We start from the raw sequence: 18,461 nt of genomic DNA on the forward strand, positions 1-18,461 counted from the left end.
TCTAGAGCAAGCTGCTATTTTGACACAGATGCAGTTACAGGACAAACTCAGGCAGTGGTACCGGTATAGAAAGAGCTGTAAATTCTGCAAGAGACAAGACCAGAAACCCAGCACCCCAGAGGGTGGAAGAACCTCTCCTACAAAGAAAGGATGATGGAACTGGACTTGTTTAGGCTGGAGAAGAGAAGACAGGGAACAGCTGTTTACAAGGGTGGACAGTGATAGGACAAGGGGAATGGTTTTAAACTGAGACAGGGTGTTATGGTTTTGTAATTTGGTTGGTGTTGCTATTCCACATCAGAACATCATGTCGGATAATGGGAGTTAAGGGGACAAGGTTGTTTTTTTTTTTTCTGTGGACTGCCTTAAATGGGCATGTGGGGAGTGGCACCAGAGGGGAGGTCGGGAAGGAGACGGGGTTTCTGGCCCAGCTCCCTGCGAGGAGACAGCGTGGTCGGAACTTCCCGCCTCCCACAGCCCATCGGTGAGATTGGTATTTGGTTTTCTCTTTGTTGAAACTGTCTTGTTGTTTTTAGCATTACTGGGTTTATTAAACTGTCGTTCGTTCTCAGATCATTATTTTTTTCTCTCCTTCATTTTTTTTCCTAGACCCAATTGCAATCTCCCTTCCCTTCCCCTCTCCCGGAGCGCATGTGGTCAGGCCACACCGCGCTGTTAGAGAAGGGAGGCACTTTTGTTCCTGCTCCCCTGGGTTTCTTCCCACTGTCACAGAGTGAGCTCTAAAGAGAACTCTGTGACACAGGGGAGGTTTAGGTTGGATCTTAGGAGGAAGTTTTTCCCCCAGAGGGTGGTGATGCACTGGAACAGGTTGCCCAAGGAGGCTGTGGATGCCCCATCCCTGCAGGCATTCGAGGCGAGGCTGGATGTGGCTCTGGGCAGCCTGGTCTGCTGGTTGGCGACCCTGCACATAGCAGGGGGTTGAAACCAGGTGGTCATTGTGGTCCTTTTCAACTCAGGCCATTCTATGATTCTGTGATTCAACCTTGAATGAGGTCAGGCACCTAGAACAGCCCCAGCTTGGCCAAAGTCACACCTCAGGGATCCCCAGCGCCAAGCAACAGCTGCATCAGGCCCCATGCACAACACCCAGGTTGGGTCTGATCTCTACAGTCAAATACAAAGAACATAGTATAGAAGCAGCCCAGGCAGATACCACACCTGTTGGTATGTTTTCTAGTTGGGAATAAAGGTAAATTCTGTTTGTTTGCCATATTACCAGTTGCTGCAGTATAAATAAATAAATGAGGTTTGGGTTTGCATTTAACCAAGAACATCCCAACACGCCCTCTCAGCTTTCAAGTTCTACTGATAATATAGTTGGTATGGGACTAGAGGAACTGCTCCAAGTTTCTCCTGTGAGTGAAATCACCTGGCTTACATTTTTTAATCTATATTATCACACACTACAATTAAAGCATGGACTGCAGCTTCTGCAGTGGGAAAAAAAAATGAACAGCAAATAAAAACAGCAGCTGCAAACCTACTCATCAATCAGGAGAAGACATTTCTGTCCAGCACCTGAATGGAATGCAGTTGCATTTATCTCACCTGCAATTCAGTTAGAAAGGTAACAGAAAGAAGCAGTCATGGCATAACTAACAGATGTAGAGACCTGGCCTTCATGAATTTGGAAAGCCCAACACTACCATTTTCACTAGCTCGAATTTGGGAATATTAGAAATGACAACCAAGTGCCATAATTGGGTAAGGCTGAGAAAAGCCCACTCAGATCTGTCATTATTAATCAAACTGTCACTCTCTGCACGCTGCTCTCCATTTCTGTCACTTCCCTGTCATTATGGGCGATTAGAGCCCTGGTACTACAAACTGCTTCTGACTGCTCTATGCAACAGGCTGGAGTGAAGCCTCTCTGCAAGGGTCCCTGAATCGCAGTAAAAATAGCTGCACTGCATTTGGTTTAGACAGTTAATTGCTCAATGTTTTATTCATTTTGGCAGTTATTCATATTTATAATAGAGCCATTGGTTACCGTGGCACATTTCAGATGAAAAATATTAGAAAGATAGAAAAAAATGCATTCTTCACAAAACTCCCTCATCTGGAGATGCTCATCCCACTTTTCTAGACCTAACCAGGTCAGCTGTAAATGTCTACTATATTGAATATGTTTCTTTATTTAACCACCGCTGATTTCAAAACTACTGAAGACTTGAACTTCAACTGTGATACTTATAACCACTACCACAATGACATCCAGCATTCAGCAGAGATTTCATGGTGCAGAATCAAAATGGTTTGAGTTGGAAGGGATCTTCCTTCCAACTTAAAGGGACCTTTAAGATCATGTAGTTCCAACTCTCCAGCTATAGGCAGGGACACCTCCCTCTAGACCAGGTTGCTCACAGCCCCATACAGCCTGGCCATGAATGCTTCCAGGGAGGGGGCATCCACAGCCTCACAGGGCAACCTGTTCTAGTGTCTCACCACCCTCAAAGTAAAGAGTTTCTTCCTAATATCTCATCCAAATCTGCCTTCTCCCAATTTATAAACATTTCCCTTTGTCCTGTCACTGCATGACTTCCTAAAAAGTCCTCCCCCCTCCCCTCCCAGTTTCAAATCATACTTATTACCATGCAAATCTAAGCTAAAATAAAATCATTTTAATTAGAAAAAAAAAATAAAAAAATTATCAATCCATTGAGGTTGTTCCTAAAATTTACATTAGGAACATCTGCAAAGTTCTCTCAATGTACAAGTTTATTCAAGCTTAGAAATAAACCTGCACATTCACAATGAATAAAGACACAGAACAATTCTGACATGAATAAAAACATGCAGGAAAACAAAAGAACATAAAATAACACAAATGTAAGTAAATTTATACAAACAGTAGAATAAGAAATCAGCATCTTATTCTTTACTACTGTTTCACCTGAAGGTCAGTCAGCACTGCTTAGGATTTGGGCATTTTTTTTGTTTAGAAAGAACACTGACATTAAACATGTTCACCATTTATGAGATCGAGGGTAAATGCAGTATGCAAGCTGAGGCCTGCTAGGTTCATAGACTTATGCCTAGCTGTGCTGTACTCGGTCGAAAAGAAAATGCCTTTTAAAGGATTTGAAGGCTTTATAGCCAAGACATTTCACACCAACCTCTTTTCTAAAGAGTCTGCATTGAAGATAATGCCTGCAGGGGTTGGGAACATGGTTAGAAAAAGGAGAGTCACGAAACAGCAGGCAGAGGCTGAAGAAGGGTGTTCAGTAACGCTGGGGAAGCTTTCCACATATTTTCTAGCAGCTACTCAGTGAAGACAACAGCTACAGGAAAAAGAGTTTCTTTTCTTTAAAATGAAGGAGAAGACACATCATTCACTTCTAGGTTGTGATCACAGGGTTGCTTTTTTCCCCCTCACTTTTCATCTCCTAATGAAAAGGGCTCTTCATTTCACAGTTACCTTGCTGCTGCCTATCAGTCAGCTGTCAAACACTTGCATGAAACAAAGACTTTTTATTAAAACCCCTATTCTTTTCTGTTATATTTCTGAAACGTTGCCTTCCACAAATATCCTTCTCTAGAAGCAAATTTTACAACAGTTGTCCATCTAAACTGCATGCAACTAAAAGCATAAAAGCAGGTGTTCCGAGTACCTGAGCAGAAAACCCTACTTTTATTGTGTTTTTCCCTCCTCTCTCTTCTGTTTCTTCCTTTTAATTGCTTTATCTTCACCTCTCCCTTTCAAAATCATCTTCTTGTTGTTGGATGATGCTGGAGACCCACAGGAGTTAAGTTACCCAAAGCTCCTGATGCTCCAACTATAGCATATATACATAGCTGATACATCATCTGAAACAATACAGAAACTACATTTTAGTATTTAATGTAACTATTAGTATGATGGATCTGAAGAGCTGTCCAATATCTTCCTAAGTATCTATGTACGCTGAATTATATTATCATTATAAACGTGCCTTAACAGTGAAATGCAGAAGCAGTATTTTGTTTGGGCATTGTTTCCAGCACTTTTGCCCTAGCAAACTAAGACTGACACAGGTATTGTAAACCCAAAGATATGACATGGGTAATAGTCTGTTTTTCAGTAAGGGATCAGCCGAAAATGAAACTTCTTCTGATGCTGAGGGTTAACTGTGAAAGCCCCATCATTTAGCAACCTCCAAACAGATGAAATGAAAGACTCAGCCTGCATTTCAAGGCCTAAAGGCAAAATAGAAATGATTCATTGACTACGCTGTCTTCATAAATATTTCTTATTTTCTGGTAGTCAGAGAGGAGATAGAGAAGTCAAACTACTCTATCATCCAATATGGCAGCAAGCAATTCAGACAAGACTGGTGGGACGTTATTAGACTTCCTCACACGGGGCACCAATTGTTGCCTTGTGTAAGGTAACCTAAAGAACTACGTCCATCATTGAGAATGTGCATCTGACGGCCCCATGACCAAGTTACACGCTGATCACACCAATATGGTGAGCTGTAAAATGGCGTTTAATGAACCGTGTGAGACCCTTATATAGGGCTCCAATTTCAGCCTCATACATATACATTACCGAGCACGGGGAGGCCTATCGCGTTACATCCCGTGAGTTCGTGCCACCTAATACATCAACACCCTTAAGTGCCGTGTAGCCCCACACACTTATAAGGAAAAGTGCATGTAAACCTCAGAGTTAAGAGTGGATTGTAACAAGAAGGAAAAGATAGGCATGTTGGTATGTAAATATTGAAAGACAAGTGTCAAGGAGATCCAGGCAATGGCTCTATATTTCTTAGTTATACATCACCTGCTTCTAAATATCCCAATACTATTTATTATTTGCTGGCATTATAGATGTGTAGCCACAACATCCAAGCACAGTGAAAACAATATTAAAAACCTAAGTTACAGGAAGACCTCTTTAATCCACAATGTAACAGTAACCTTCATCAGGAAGATGCTTGCTAACATACAGTTGGAAGTTATCCAACTGCAAGAGCATGTGAGATGAGAAGAGGGACACAGAAATCAATCAAGTGGTAAATATGTTGAATTTTTTCAAAGTTGATAGAACATGCAAAGAGAAAGATGTGACAAATGATACTAGGACGATAACTGGAAGCACATCAAAATTTAGGAGGAGGAGGTGGGAGAACAAAATGGAACTGGCCCCAGTGAGAACATGGCACTCGCTACTTACTACCATGCTACCCACTGCAACAGCAGTCAAGAAACAGCAGCAGAGAAGCAGCACTGGAGGACTGGGCAGATATGGAGTTAAATGCACATCGCATGCAAGGAAAAATTAAGTGGGCAGAAGGAGTCAGTGTGTAGAGAATGAGGCAGCATTTGTGCTGGTAAAACCACAGTATGGATTAAACAGATCAATCTATGCATAATAATCCTTTAGGGAATGATTATACAGAGGAGGTTTTGGACTAAAGCTATGATAATATTATAGATCATCAAAACCGAATACTAACACACAGAAAACGTTGTACTGTTGCTAGAGAGACAAATCAGTATTTGTTTGCTTCTGGAAGACTTTTCCAGGTGGAAAACTAGTTAACAGTGTTAATGCAGATATTTATCAGTGTTGTAGCCAAGAAATCTATCTGCCTTCTGTTGAAGTCACTCTGGTGAAGAGCAGCTGTAAGAGGGAAAATATTCTCGTGTGAAGCAATAACAAGTTGTTTCACACAGACAGGATGCTTCGGAAGTGAGAAAACGTAGGGATGAATAGAAAGTATTTTAAAAGTATCTGTAATGGAGATAAGAATTGTAGAATCTTAAGCTACTTAAGATTTGGAAGTGATATTGAAAGAAATAGTGGTCACACTTGGAAGATGACCAGGAAAAGTCAAGCAAACCTGTGTCATGCGAAGTGATAATGTCCACACTGATGTGGAGGCAAAATTGAGAGAAGAAACATCAGGGAAGCTGGGAAGATCTCCAATCCAGACTGCAGAGGAACTAACATGATAACTTAAATGCAAAAAACAGGTTTTATCGAGACATGAACTTAGCAGGATTGTTGTTTTATGCCTAGAGAATGGAAAACTCAGTTAAATACACTTTATATAGAACGCATTAAGAAACTACAAACTACTTAGTCTGGCTTCAGTAATCCATAACCTTCAAGGGAAAACAGATTTGAGAGTAAGATAAATAACATCCAACTGGGCAAAACATTCCCAAATAATCTAATAATCCCCCTGTAAAACAAACAAAAAAACCCTACAACATGAGAAACAAGAAGACAACAAACCAGAAGAAAAAAACCCGACACTGCATCACTGTTACGTCAACGATATTGAGGAGACTTAATAGAATCGAATAATCACATCTTGATTAACTACGTGAAACCCTTACACCAAGCAGGTCCTTCTGCTTCCTGATCCAAAATCAACAGACATTAAGCAGATCAAAACAGAATCACCTAGCACTAATGTATTCCCCTTTAATTTCTCCTGTTTAAAAGATATTGACCCTTGGATACTATATCATGATGACCAGGCTACTTTAACACCGTTCTGTATTAACAACTGGATACCCAACAGGAAGGCCTTAAGAAGAGGAGACACTGGAAAGACAGAGCCAACAGAAAAGAAATGAAGGGAAAGACAGAAAACAGGGTTAAATTTCTCAAGATTATGAAACTAAGTCACAGATAGCTTCTCCATCATTGAACAGGTAAGGCTTACTTAGAAACAACATCTGGTACTGCAAAAATAGATTTGCTCCTTGCCTTGGTTGTCCTATTTCTAGTTGTTTTATAAAAGGGGAAAGCAGATCCAGTGTTTTTTTTATTGCTCTGATCTCAGTGGCTACAGAGGAGCCCAATCAGGCAGCCCAGTGTGATTTCTGCTCTCCCTAAGTCTCACACAGCTAAAAGCATCAACAGTGGCAAACATAATGAGTGTTAACATAAGGGCTAATTGAGACCACCTCCCTCACAAGCCATTTCGCAATGTTAACAGCACAGAAAAACACCATTAATACATCATTAAATTTCCAGGATGCGTGGGCTATCAAAATCAGGTAGCTGGAACCTTTCTTCATACTCTTTAACCTTTTCTGCCTCCAGAGCCCAGAATAGTTGCTGTGCCAGGCAGGGCTGCATCACTGCTTCCCCAGCAGCGACCTGGCCTGGCACCAGGCACTACCCTGCAGCAGCCACAGCCAGCTCAGTGAAGCAGGCTGCATTTCCTAAGCTTTACCCAGCACGGAGCTAAGCAAATGACAGATTGCTCACTAGTTCTTCTGGGATACAGATACAGAAAGGTTTTGCTAAATGCAGATACCAATTACTTGCAACTCCAAGGCTTTCCTCAATAAATTCCTCTCATTGAAACAAACTGGTTTCATTAACAAAAACAAACAGAACAAAGACCCAGAACCAAACAAGACAAATCTGCAGTTGTAACTGCTTACAGATCTCATCCCACACTGAGCCAATTTGAAAAGATTAAATGTGAAAAACCCATCTTGCCAATCTCGGGTTGAAAGTGGAGCTACAGTGTTATAAGAAAAGCACTAAGAGTATGGAAAAAAAAAAGCCCCTGTGTGTAGGGTTTTTATGAACATCATATAAAAGGAGATGTGCATTTCCCAGTTTCGGGAACCCAAGTTGAGCTGCCCCAGATTCTGGCACACAAATGCTCATGCATTTGTCTGAGCACACCTCAGGGCTGCAACACTTTCTGTGCCCTTCTCAGACAATAGCTCATGCCAGCCTCTAGTAAGAACAAAGCTGAAACGTGCTGATGGAGACAGGCACCCAGCTCAGCTCAGAACCCACAGAAATACCCCTTACTAACCCCTCTCTTCCCTTGACAGCCTCCAACTTTCTCCTATAGATTGCTAAGCATATCCAGCCCCTGCTGCATGTAAACGAACACATAAATAACAATTACCTATATAACATTACACACGTATAAACAAAGCTTGGTTGCAGCATAACCTTCATGCCTTCACAACATACTTCTTCCAACAAACAGCCTTACTAAAGATATGAAGTATGACTTGTTTTACTGCATTGAGGTGTTGGGTCGTTCTTGACTGCTTTGTGTGGATTGCAACCAAACTAATCTACAATACTTGAAATATATTACAAAATATGTTTTCATGGGCTCGGCATCCAGCTGAGATCCTCTAGTTTTTATAGATCTAGGCTGTTGCTTTCAGAAACCCAAGGTCATCTCCTTGATACTCAGAGACACTGAGTCACTGATACAGCCCTATAGAATTAAATTCACTTGACTTATTCATCAAGAAGGCCACTGTTCTATGGAAGATTCTCCTATGTGAAAATCTGTCTGGGGACCACTGTCTACAGAGATGGTTTGCTCTACTTTACAGGGTGAGATGCGAGTGGACACAAGTGCTTAAGCTGCTGCAGAAGTAAAGGAGTAGTCTGCTCCCTAGTTCAGTGTTAGGGTAAAGGGAGATGGTCAGTGTATTTTGATGCAGTGCTGCATTACACATCAGAAAAACAACTTTCTGGCAACAGAAATCAAGAGCTACTGGAAAAAGTTGCTATGGACAATTGAGAAGCGCATATCACTGCAGTATTCAGTATTTCAGCTTTTCAGTCATTTCCAGCAATATTAATATTAATTACACATGAATAACTTCATAGGCTGCAATTTAAAAAGGACTGGCATTAGAATAAGTTCAGATCCTTGAATACAAACGTGTTTCTAACAGCATACCTATTACTTCAAGCTGCAAACTGAGTATTGACAAAATAAACACAACTATTGTAATGGTTCTGAACTCTGGAATTGCACACTGCAAATCAATGATTTCTGTATCTAGCAGACCATCGTTGGAGTTTGTTTCTCCTTAACAGTCAAGGTTACAGCATCTCTCAAGTCTGTATTACCTTCTAGAACTCAAGCTCTATTACTTCTATCTCAAAATAACACCTGTGAGGGAAGATATGGAAGGTCAAACAACAGGACCAATACTTGCCATTCATCACCACAGTTCCAAATGACAGTAGTTATCAGCACCAAGGCTGAGGTGCAAGTTTAGCTGGAATCTTAGCTATGACTAAACTCAAAAGCATAGTGGATAAACAAGATAAAATTTAAAAAGAAGAAGAAAAAAAAATCTTCATTCTTGTTTTCTGTTAAAGACAAAGAGACACGAAGGGAAGAAAGTGAGAAGCAATAACAGGTAGATTGGGGAAGACTAAGAAATACAGATGTGTCTCACATTAATCCTGAAGGGCATAGGAACAGCAGTGATTTCCAGAGTTTTCAGTCATCTCTTGGAAGCTGCCCAGCTACTTGAAAGATAAAGCCACCCAGAGCTAAATGTGCCTTACAACCAGCTGCCTTCATGGCATTCAGCAACAGGTCAAGGAGAAGGACCAGCTCTGACCTCACTCCATTCACCTACCCCGTGCCTGGTGTGCACACAGGAAAGAAAGAAACTACACCAGCAACACTCAGAGTAGAACTGCATTCTCCCTTGCAGATGCTCTCACGTTTGCCTGAGTTTTAACATGCCACAATGATGCAAAAGTCACAGCTTCCCAGGGCAGCCAGGGCTCTATAGCAGCTGCAGACAGATGTGCTTGCTTTGCCAGCTTCCCAGCCCTGCCAGCTCCTGATTCACAGCTGCATTTAGTTCTCCACTTGATTACTACCTCTGGACTTCCGAGTATATCCTGTGGAGTTATATTTTGGCTATTTATATAGTAAGCATAATTCTAGCATATCAAATCCCTCACTGCTTATACCAGCTCCCAAGAAGGCTGACAACCAGCATCTCCAGAACATAACCATTCCTGTCACCAAATAATGCTGCATTAACAGGTCATGGATACCCCCGAAATGATGTCTGACAAACACCCTTCCTCACACAACTCTTGCAATATCAGGTTGTACTCAAATTAGAAATGGCCCTATATCACTACTCATACAAAGGAACATCCCCAAAGAAAGAGCAGTGATGCCCTGAAGCCAAGCCAGGCTTGGTGTTGACTGGCCCTTTCTCCTGAGCCACTCACTTGGGGTCATACTATAATTAGAGTGGGATTTGCAAAGAGTCGACCCAGTTTTCCCTGAGGGTTATAAAGAACAGTGCTACAGAAAGAAAGATTTTAAGCAAATGCGTATGTACCTTATTGTTTTTTGCTAGGTGATGCTGTCAACAGCAACAAATAAGTTCAGCTAAGCAAAGGCGCATGGCTCAGGTTCACACCTGCAGGCAGTTCACGGGATTACTGAGCACCCTGCATGCAATACTAAGTAGACAGAAAATGAATCAGCACAGGAGAAATGAGACCACATTTCCTCCAAGAGTCATTACAGTTTAGGAGAACACTTCCACCAAACACAGATGCATCAACAGGTAATTAATATAACTTCAGATTTGTATTCAAGGTGAAGCTCATGCCCAGCACCAGGTCTTTCTCTTCTCCCACCTGACCATTTTCATTGAAGTCTATTACACAGCTAATCCATGCACAATTCCAGGTGACTCCTAAAAGACCTGGAGCTCCGTGTAAAGATGGTCTACATGCAGTTGGTTCACCCTAATGATGCACTTCTTCATGCAGTATGCCTAGTTTTACTGAAAGCTCATCGGCAGAAATGGGTCTATGTCCATAGACCTTACATGTCCTAAATCTTGTCGGAAACTGAAATGTGTGCCAGTTAATAGAGATTAAGGCCATCACATTCATGCTGCAGGAGATACAGAAACTGAAATAGCACCCCTTTAGGAGATAGGTGTGACCCTCCTTAAGACCCTACAGTGAATATTTTGAGTAAAGAGCCTTTCAGAGTCCACACACACCTTCCATACCCACCCTGTGACAGAGGATACGAGCAAGCACAGAGCTGAGGGAGCCTAAATACCTCTCCCTCTACCCTGAGTGACACCCATTACTTTCAGCAAACATCACTTTCTGTGGTACTCATTTACTAACAAACAAAGAAACCAAAATCACTCGTAGAAGCTCTTTCAGAGAGAATTACGTGCACAAGAAGGGAGTACCCAGTAAAGCGTCCTAACAGTGCTTTGGAGACCCAGCATGACCAGAACGGAGCAGCGTTTCCCCGCTACGGCACCAACTTTTTACCGTCGGGAATCACTCCGGGAAGCCCAGGAAGGGCGCTGCCCTCCGCACCCAGGGGCGGCCACCGCAGGTCGAAGGGACTTTCCTTAAGGACGGGCGGACGCTCCGCACGGCCCCGCCTCGCCTCCCCCCCCTCCCGGCCCTCGGCTCCGGCTCCCCCCCCACCACCCGCCGCCGGCTGCGGAATGGGCGGCTCAGGCTGCGGGCGGCCGGCGGCTGGCACACGGCGGAGGCAGCCGCAGCCGGTGCGAGGAGCGAGCCCACCCTGCCGCTGAGGATGACGCGCGGGGCCCCGGCGCTGACCTCCCTCGTGCCGGCCGCGGACCGAGAGCAGCCGAGGAGCCGCGCGGGGCGAGAGCACGGTAAGCACGGCCACGCGCTGCATGAGCGGAACCGCGCCGGCTCCGCTACGCGGTTCGACCCCGGCCGCCTCCTGGACGGGACCCCCGGCGCAGGGCCCCGGTACGGCTCAGAGGTCTGGGGATGGAGCCCAGCCGGGTGCAGAGCGAGGCGGGGATCTCCTGCTCTGCCTGCAAGGAGGTGCTTTGAGCCTTCCCTGCGCTGGGAAAGCTCCGCAGCCGTGAGCGGCTGCACTTGTGTTTCTTACGCGTTACACATTGCTTTGCTGCAACAGCGTGTTATGAGTTGACTTTTCAACGATGCATTTACGAATTGCATCGGAAACCTACAGCGGCGCCGTGCTAGTAAAAGGAATCTACGCAAGGACGGGGTCAGGTCCCTGCGCTGAGAGCACGGGGAGGGGAGGAGGTACCTGCAGGCAGCCGCCCACACCCACGAGCAGGTGATCCGGGGGAACTGGTAGGGCGGTGACGGACCCCTCCCCTTCGTTACTGCCCCCCATGCAGTCTCCTAAACGACTGTTTCAGAGAACCTCATGCACTCGGGTAGGTTGCGACGGGAAGAGGCAGAACCGGTTCAGATGGCAGTAAGGATTCTACCCTCTTTTTCTGTTGGGAATGTGGAACGATCCTTCCACTTGTTAAAAGGAGGAAGCAGGGAGCGGTAACAGTTACAGAGGCTTTTGTGCGTTGCCATTGCTTCCAAGGGAAGTAACTCTACCTTGCCGTTCTGAGGACAGATCTCTGCCACTCTGTCTTTAAGCACTCCTCAGGCTGTTTAAATGACTCGCTATTTACCGCATACAAGCTCTTTCTCACTTGCTACTGTAGCACATGCCATAATCTCTGGGGTCTGAACAGCTATTTTTGACCTGTCTGGCTGATGCTTAGAATACAAAATTAACCTATTCACAAGTTGGGTTTTTCCTTCTCCTCTCTTCAGAGACATAATTATATTAGTAGTTCCCATCAGTACTGCTCCTTCCAGGTGCAATCTTGGTCTATTAAGACAATCCATAGTGATAACAATTCATGTAACTTGGTAACAAGAGCTAAAAAAATATAGAGAGTTATATCCATCACACATGCAAACCTTGTATCACTCTGCCCCACACTCAGCAAATTAAACCCTGGAGATAACCAGTGCTCTGGACTCGCAGACCACTTGGTTTACTATCATTAGCCTGGCTTGACGACTGTCCTAATTACACAAGTCAAAGACTGCAGGAAACAGCTGCAGAGTCAGCACATGTGCAAGGAGCTGTCTGGAAAGCAGCAATACATGCTTTATTTGAGAGTTGTTTGTTGCTACAAGGGTTTTTAAGGAAAAGTATGGCTTTTAGCACAGTTGTTGGAAAAGCAGTCTGGCTATAGGTTAGGTGCTCTGGATTGCACCATTCTTTGGAGTTCTCTTGCCTTTTTGTGCAGGTTCCTTTGTAGTGCAGTATTTTTACTTCAGTAAACAAACAGGCACTTCCAGTGCTGTTTAGCTGTGAACAAGCTCTTGGCTCATTCATTTACTAGTGAGCTGGGAGCCCATCAAGAGGAAAATAAGTTGTGCTGTTAATGCAGAGAGGTCAGCACAGTGCTGCTATTTGCTTCATTCCTGCTAGGTGATCCACCAGCAGTCTGACTGGGTGGTCAGGAGACTTAAGGCAGCACCATAACTCCTACACAGGGATCTCAGTAGAGAGTTCCCATAAGACACAGGGGAATCTGCTCAGGCCTAAAAAGGCTTGAGCATCCATAACCTAAACCCAAACCTGTATCGATCTGGGGTTAGGTGGCAGCTCTTATGGGTAGCAGGGGGTGCCCCAGCTTTGAGAACCACGTCTTACCTGGCAGCTCACCTTCACAGGCCAAAGTAGGGAGGCAGAAGCTTTGCTTGCTGTGGTTAGATAAGTGGATTTAGTTTTACAACTGATATCATTTGGAAAAGATTAAGGTTCTCTCAAGTTCCTCAGCTTAAAAAAAATCAGCTTAAACAGAAGCTGCTTCACTTCAGTTCTCACTTCTACAGATTTCACTTGGAAGTAAAACCCTGTCCAGTGATGAAGAGCTCTAAAATCAACCAGGTTTTATAAATCAGAAACATAGAAACATATCAACTCTACCTAGCAACTTCTAGGAAGGTATCTCCATCTCAGACACTTGATCAAGCATGCTGTCCTGCACACAGCTGTACAAACACATGCAAAATGTCATTCTCCACTGCAACCTGCCCATTTCACTCCTTTCAGAGCTCCCTGTTAATGGTCCTGTGACTCAGGCAACAGTTGCACAGCTCATTGCATGCTGAACAGTCAAGATTACCTCCTCCTCAGTGCACCGTATTTAGTTAATAGGTAAAGTGTCTACAGGTAACATTTTGAACAACAAAATGGTGTTCTTCAGTTGCATAGGACACAAGCACTGCTTTTAGAACAGTGAACATTTGGCGCACTCACTGTTGCCTTCCAGCAACTACTTGGAATGCAGTCACAAATGAAGTTCAAATCTTATCTTAGTCCAAGTCACAAGTATTCACAGAGATGAAAGAAAGGCATGTACACTATGCAAAACAGGCATCCAGGCATCCAGTCCTTATGATTGGACATAACATTTAGATGAGAGCATTTTGACAGCACAAAGGTAGTGGTTTTCAATTAAAAGAGGGTCAGTTTAAATGGGGTTTAAGATAAATAATTTAAGTGATGGAGCACTGGCACAGGATGCTGAGAGAGCTGTGGGTGCCCCACCCCTGGAGATGCTCAGAGCCAAGTTGGATGGGGCCCTGGGCAGCCTGAGCTGGTGGGTGGCAGCCCTGCCATGGCAGGAGGTTGAGAACTGGGTAGGCTTTAATGTCCCTTCCAACCCAAGCTGTTCTTTGATTCCATTAGTTTATTGCTATTATTATTTGAATATTAAGGAAGCTTTAAAATTAGGAATGAGTTAGTGAATCAGATGGAGGGCTATTATTGCTTTCTTTGCCTTGAGCTTTTACTTTCCTCATCAAACCTGACCATACTGTTAATAATGTTTATTACTCCATTAGCATTTAAAACTTTGACCACACGCACCAGTGAAGAGCAACAACCAACTCAACCATAAAGGCCTATGTAAGAAATGCAAATGGGTTTGGAAAGTAGTGTCAGAACCTGATATGTGTATAAATCACTACATTCACTGCAATCACAGCTGACTTTTAACAGACTTGGTTAAAATACAGTCAGGAGCACTCTGTTCATATTTGATTATTTTGTTGGGGCAAATCATTTTTCCTTGAATATCTGTATTGTTTACTTATTTCTAAGAGGGATTTTTATGTTCTCTCAGATAAGGGACAGTAGTTTCCAAGGCATAACTTAAGTCCATTCTTAAAGTAAGAACAATATTACGTTTACTGGGAAGTATCTTGTCCCATACTTCTGTGCTTTGTCTTATAGTTTGGACTTGTGACAGCTGATGTCTTTCAACAACTGAGACATCATAAAGATCTATTTTTCTTCCCTTCATTAACATTTCGAGTGTCTCTTCACTCAATATCAGCTTACTTGTCTGTTTTCCTGTCATTGTAATTAAATCTCCAAAATAAGGAATCAAAATATGCTAGTCATGTATTTCCTTCAGTTTTTGAGGCACTATGGTTATTGAGTTATTTGAGGTTTTACTAATGCAGCTACTGAAGCTGTTGATACAAAAGGAGGCTTGAAGTCTGTATCAATATGTGACTTGAAACCATACAGCAAAGGACAGATTTGTGTACAGCAGCGGTACTGGAATTTTATAGAGTAAGCCCAGTGTATCAAGATATACAAAGGCACAAACAAAATATGGTGGAAACAGCATGAGCCATACCTCTAGAAGACTTCTTTTCATCTTTCACAATGAAATAACTCAAGTTTTTTCCACACACCAGGCATTGCGCACAAGTCCATGTGCTGTGCCCATGTATGTACATATGGCTATCTGACATCTTAACAGTGCCAGGTGCAAGAACTGCAATAAATAAATAAAAATAAATAAAAATCCTTAAACAGAAATATAAGTGCAGTTTCACAAAGTGTACTTGGCCATTTTGATCAATGAAAATAGGAGTCTCACATAAATACAAGGTGGAAGCTTTGAGCAGTCTAGCCTACCTTTAGCTACTAAAGCTGCTACAAATTCTGCCTTGCTTACAAACATCCTCACAACTTGACCATTGCCACCATGTTATATCTACTATATTGAATGAGAATATATGAACCTTTTTGATTAGGATACACGAGAGCATCTCTCTTCCTCAGTGTTAACCAGTGTGTGACAAGCCTACTATTGTTACTCTTGTGACAAGTCCAAGACAAGAGTTTCAAGTACGAGCAACCCACTTCGGTGTCCTGTAGCTGCTTTGATGGCTCTAGTTACACTTTGTGTGCACTGTACACAGTGCAAATTTATCTTCACCTCCTTCCCTGTGGTCTTGCAACCAATGGACACAAAAAGGCTATGAACAGACCAAAGAAAAGATATCCCCCCAGAATTCCCTGCTCTGCCTTTTTGTCAGTCAAATCTTCCTTTTCTCCTGCATCCTCTCTATGATGATGAATCCAAACAAACTCCATTATACCAGTAGGTTCTCAGCTGAACTACCCAATCTAGAAGTCACCCTGTAAACCTCCACGTCACGGTACAACTAACACCTCCAGACCCTGCTGCATCCAGAAACAGTTCAAGTTTCCTTCCATGGAGTGCCATGAAGCAGAACCCTCTCCCAGGGGAGATCAGAACCTTGTCATTCACTGCCCTCAAAGGCTGTGACCGAGCAGACTTGTGAACATATAGCACATAAGACAAAGACAAGACAACTTAGGAATTGCAGAAAACAGCTATTATGAGAGCTGCTTTGAAAGTAATGCCTTATTTTATTATGTTGGCCTATGATGTCAGAGGCACACGTTGATGTGTGTAGAAGAAAATGAACGTTGATGAACACATTGATGCAGCAGTAGAAAATGAACCTTTCTACCAGTATTCCATTACATGCTGTTGCTGCATGACAGATGGCAGCAAAGGGGCACTCTAACAAAATGGTGTCTGACATGGATGTGTGTGTGAAGCAAAGGTGTGTCACAGAATTCCTCCATGTGGAAAAAATGGCATCCATGGACATTTAACAACCCTTGCTGAATGTTTTGGGAGACCAAACAACAGATGTGAGCACAGTGAGACGGTGGGTGGTGCATTTCAGCAATGGCAACAGGGAGTCAGCTCCACTGGTGCAGATTTTTGAGTGCTGCTTCATGGCTGGCAAAAATGCATGGCTAATGGTGGTGACTGTGTTTAAAAGCAGTGTTCTGTAACTGGGAATTTGCTCTCTCAAATAGTGTTAGCGTGCTCTTTATAATTGTCGTAGTTCCCACGGAAATAGATAGGAGGCATTACTTTTGGAGCTGCCAACATACTTCATAGTCGCTAGCTTTACTACAAAGGGAAGGAAGCAATAGTGAAAAGCTCATACTTCTAAGAAAGCCAAGTAATTCTACATCTAGTTTCTTCACCAGGGAAATGGAAGAAAGAGTTACTTAAAACAGCAATCTGTGGTCTGAAATATTAACCTGACAGCCATGTTTATCTTCCGTGAAACAGCTTTAATGATGCTGTTTATGCCTTTACATTTTTTCTCATTGTTTTGCTCACTATTCTCTGTTGCCACTGATATTATTACACTTTCAGCATTACTAATAAAACAATTACTGATCCTCTCTGCTGTTTAATGGGTTTGAAACCTCCAGAGTTGAAAATAATTAAGTTGGATATTTGTGCTTGCATTGAAGTTTGATGAAAAAAGCAAAGAAAGAAACCAAACACCCAGCAAAGATCCATAATAAAGCCAAATGGGACTACTGAATTATCGAGCCCAGCTTCCATTGTAGCACACTATTTCATTCAGTTTACCTGTGCCAGACTTGCTATCTTGTATAGGTAAGTCTGTTGCTATAAAAATAGATTCAAATCTTGAAAATGATAACACGAGCTGTCAATGCAGGCCATTTTAACTCCTGATCACAACAGAGAAGGATTATTCCCATCTGCCTCCATGCTTAACTCACACCAGCCTGCCCTGCTTCGGAATGTACGACTACCTGAGCGTGGGAATTTGATCTCAAAACTCATCTGCCACAAAAAGCTAAAAGAAACTTCTGAAAGAAGGGGAAAAGCAATGACTAAACATGAGCTAGGATCCAATACAGATGACTGGCACTTCTACCACTTGAACATGCTCCCCAAGTTGTTGTTAATCCCAGAACTCCGAGGAGAACCTCAACATCATTTTACTTCTCCTTTCTTTTGTTTTTTGTGCCTGAAACGTTTAACTTTTTGTTCATCACACTGTTCCTAAGTATACCATAAAGGGGAAAAATAACATCTGCTAGGTTTAATATAAATCAAAAGGTTATCAGTGCTGTACCTCAGAAAGCAGATGTCAACGATAATTCTCTTTGTCCACTCAAATGGTGCGAATAAAGTTGTTAGGAGCCAAATGCATACATGCTGTTATGGATTCCAAAACTGAAAAGACAGCACAGGAGAGACAATAGCCCTGGCAAAGCACTCTGGTAGGATTTAATGACACATAAAACTCAGCTCCCTTAGCAAGACTATACAGTCCTTAATCAGCCTGGAAAAGCATTTGCAGCATTGCTTCTGCTGATGACTAAATGTACACAACTGAGGGGAAGAGGCAGGGGTAGAGTGGATTGGCAAATAAGGGCATGAAGTGGGAATAAGGAGAAGGAAAAGGGGAAGAGCCAAGAAAATAACTACAAATGGCATGAAATAAATTGGCAAATAGAATTTGTAAATGGTTTTACAGACGCCCTATCTCCTAAACAGGGTTGTCCTATTGCCAGCCCCATAGGTGGGCACTAAAATAGAAGTCCTGAGATGCAGACCTTCCTGCTTCTGCAGGAATCAGGCATCTGCATGTTCAGCCCTTTTGCAGTGAATACAGGTGTAAAATCTGCCAGAGGGCTGGGTTAGTTCTGGAGCAGATAGAGGGGAAAAAA

The 18,461-nt window shown here is 42.9% G+C and overlaps 1 protein-coding gene across 2 annotated transcripts in view; it reads left to right on the forward strand.

The window, feature by feature from the left end:
• Positions 1–11,270: 11,270 nt before the first annotated feature.
• The window catches only part of RASGEF1A (RasGEF domain family member 1A), a 133,107-nt gene continuing 125,916 nt past the window's right edge, over positions 11,271–18,461 (forward strand). For both annotated transcript variants that reach the window (XM_015866100.2, XM_015866105.2), the window contains exon 1: positions 11,271–11,436. The gene's annotated coding sequence lies outside the window, so the exon portion shown is untranslated. The remainder of the gene's footprint in view (positions 11,437–18,461) is intronic.

Source organism: Coturnix japonica, chromosome 6, assembly GCF_001577835.2.
Source record: "Coturnix japonica isolate 7356 chromosome 6, Coturnix japonica 2.1, whole genome shotgun sequence".
NCBI classification, from domain to species: domain Eukaryota; kingdom Metazoa; phylum Chordata; class Aves; order Galliformes; family Phasianidae; genus Coturnix; species Coturnix japonica.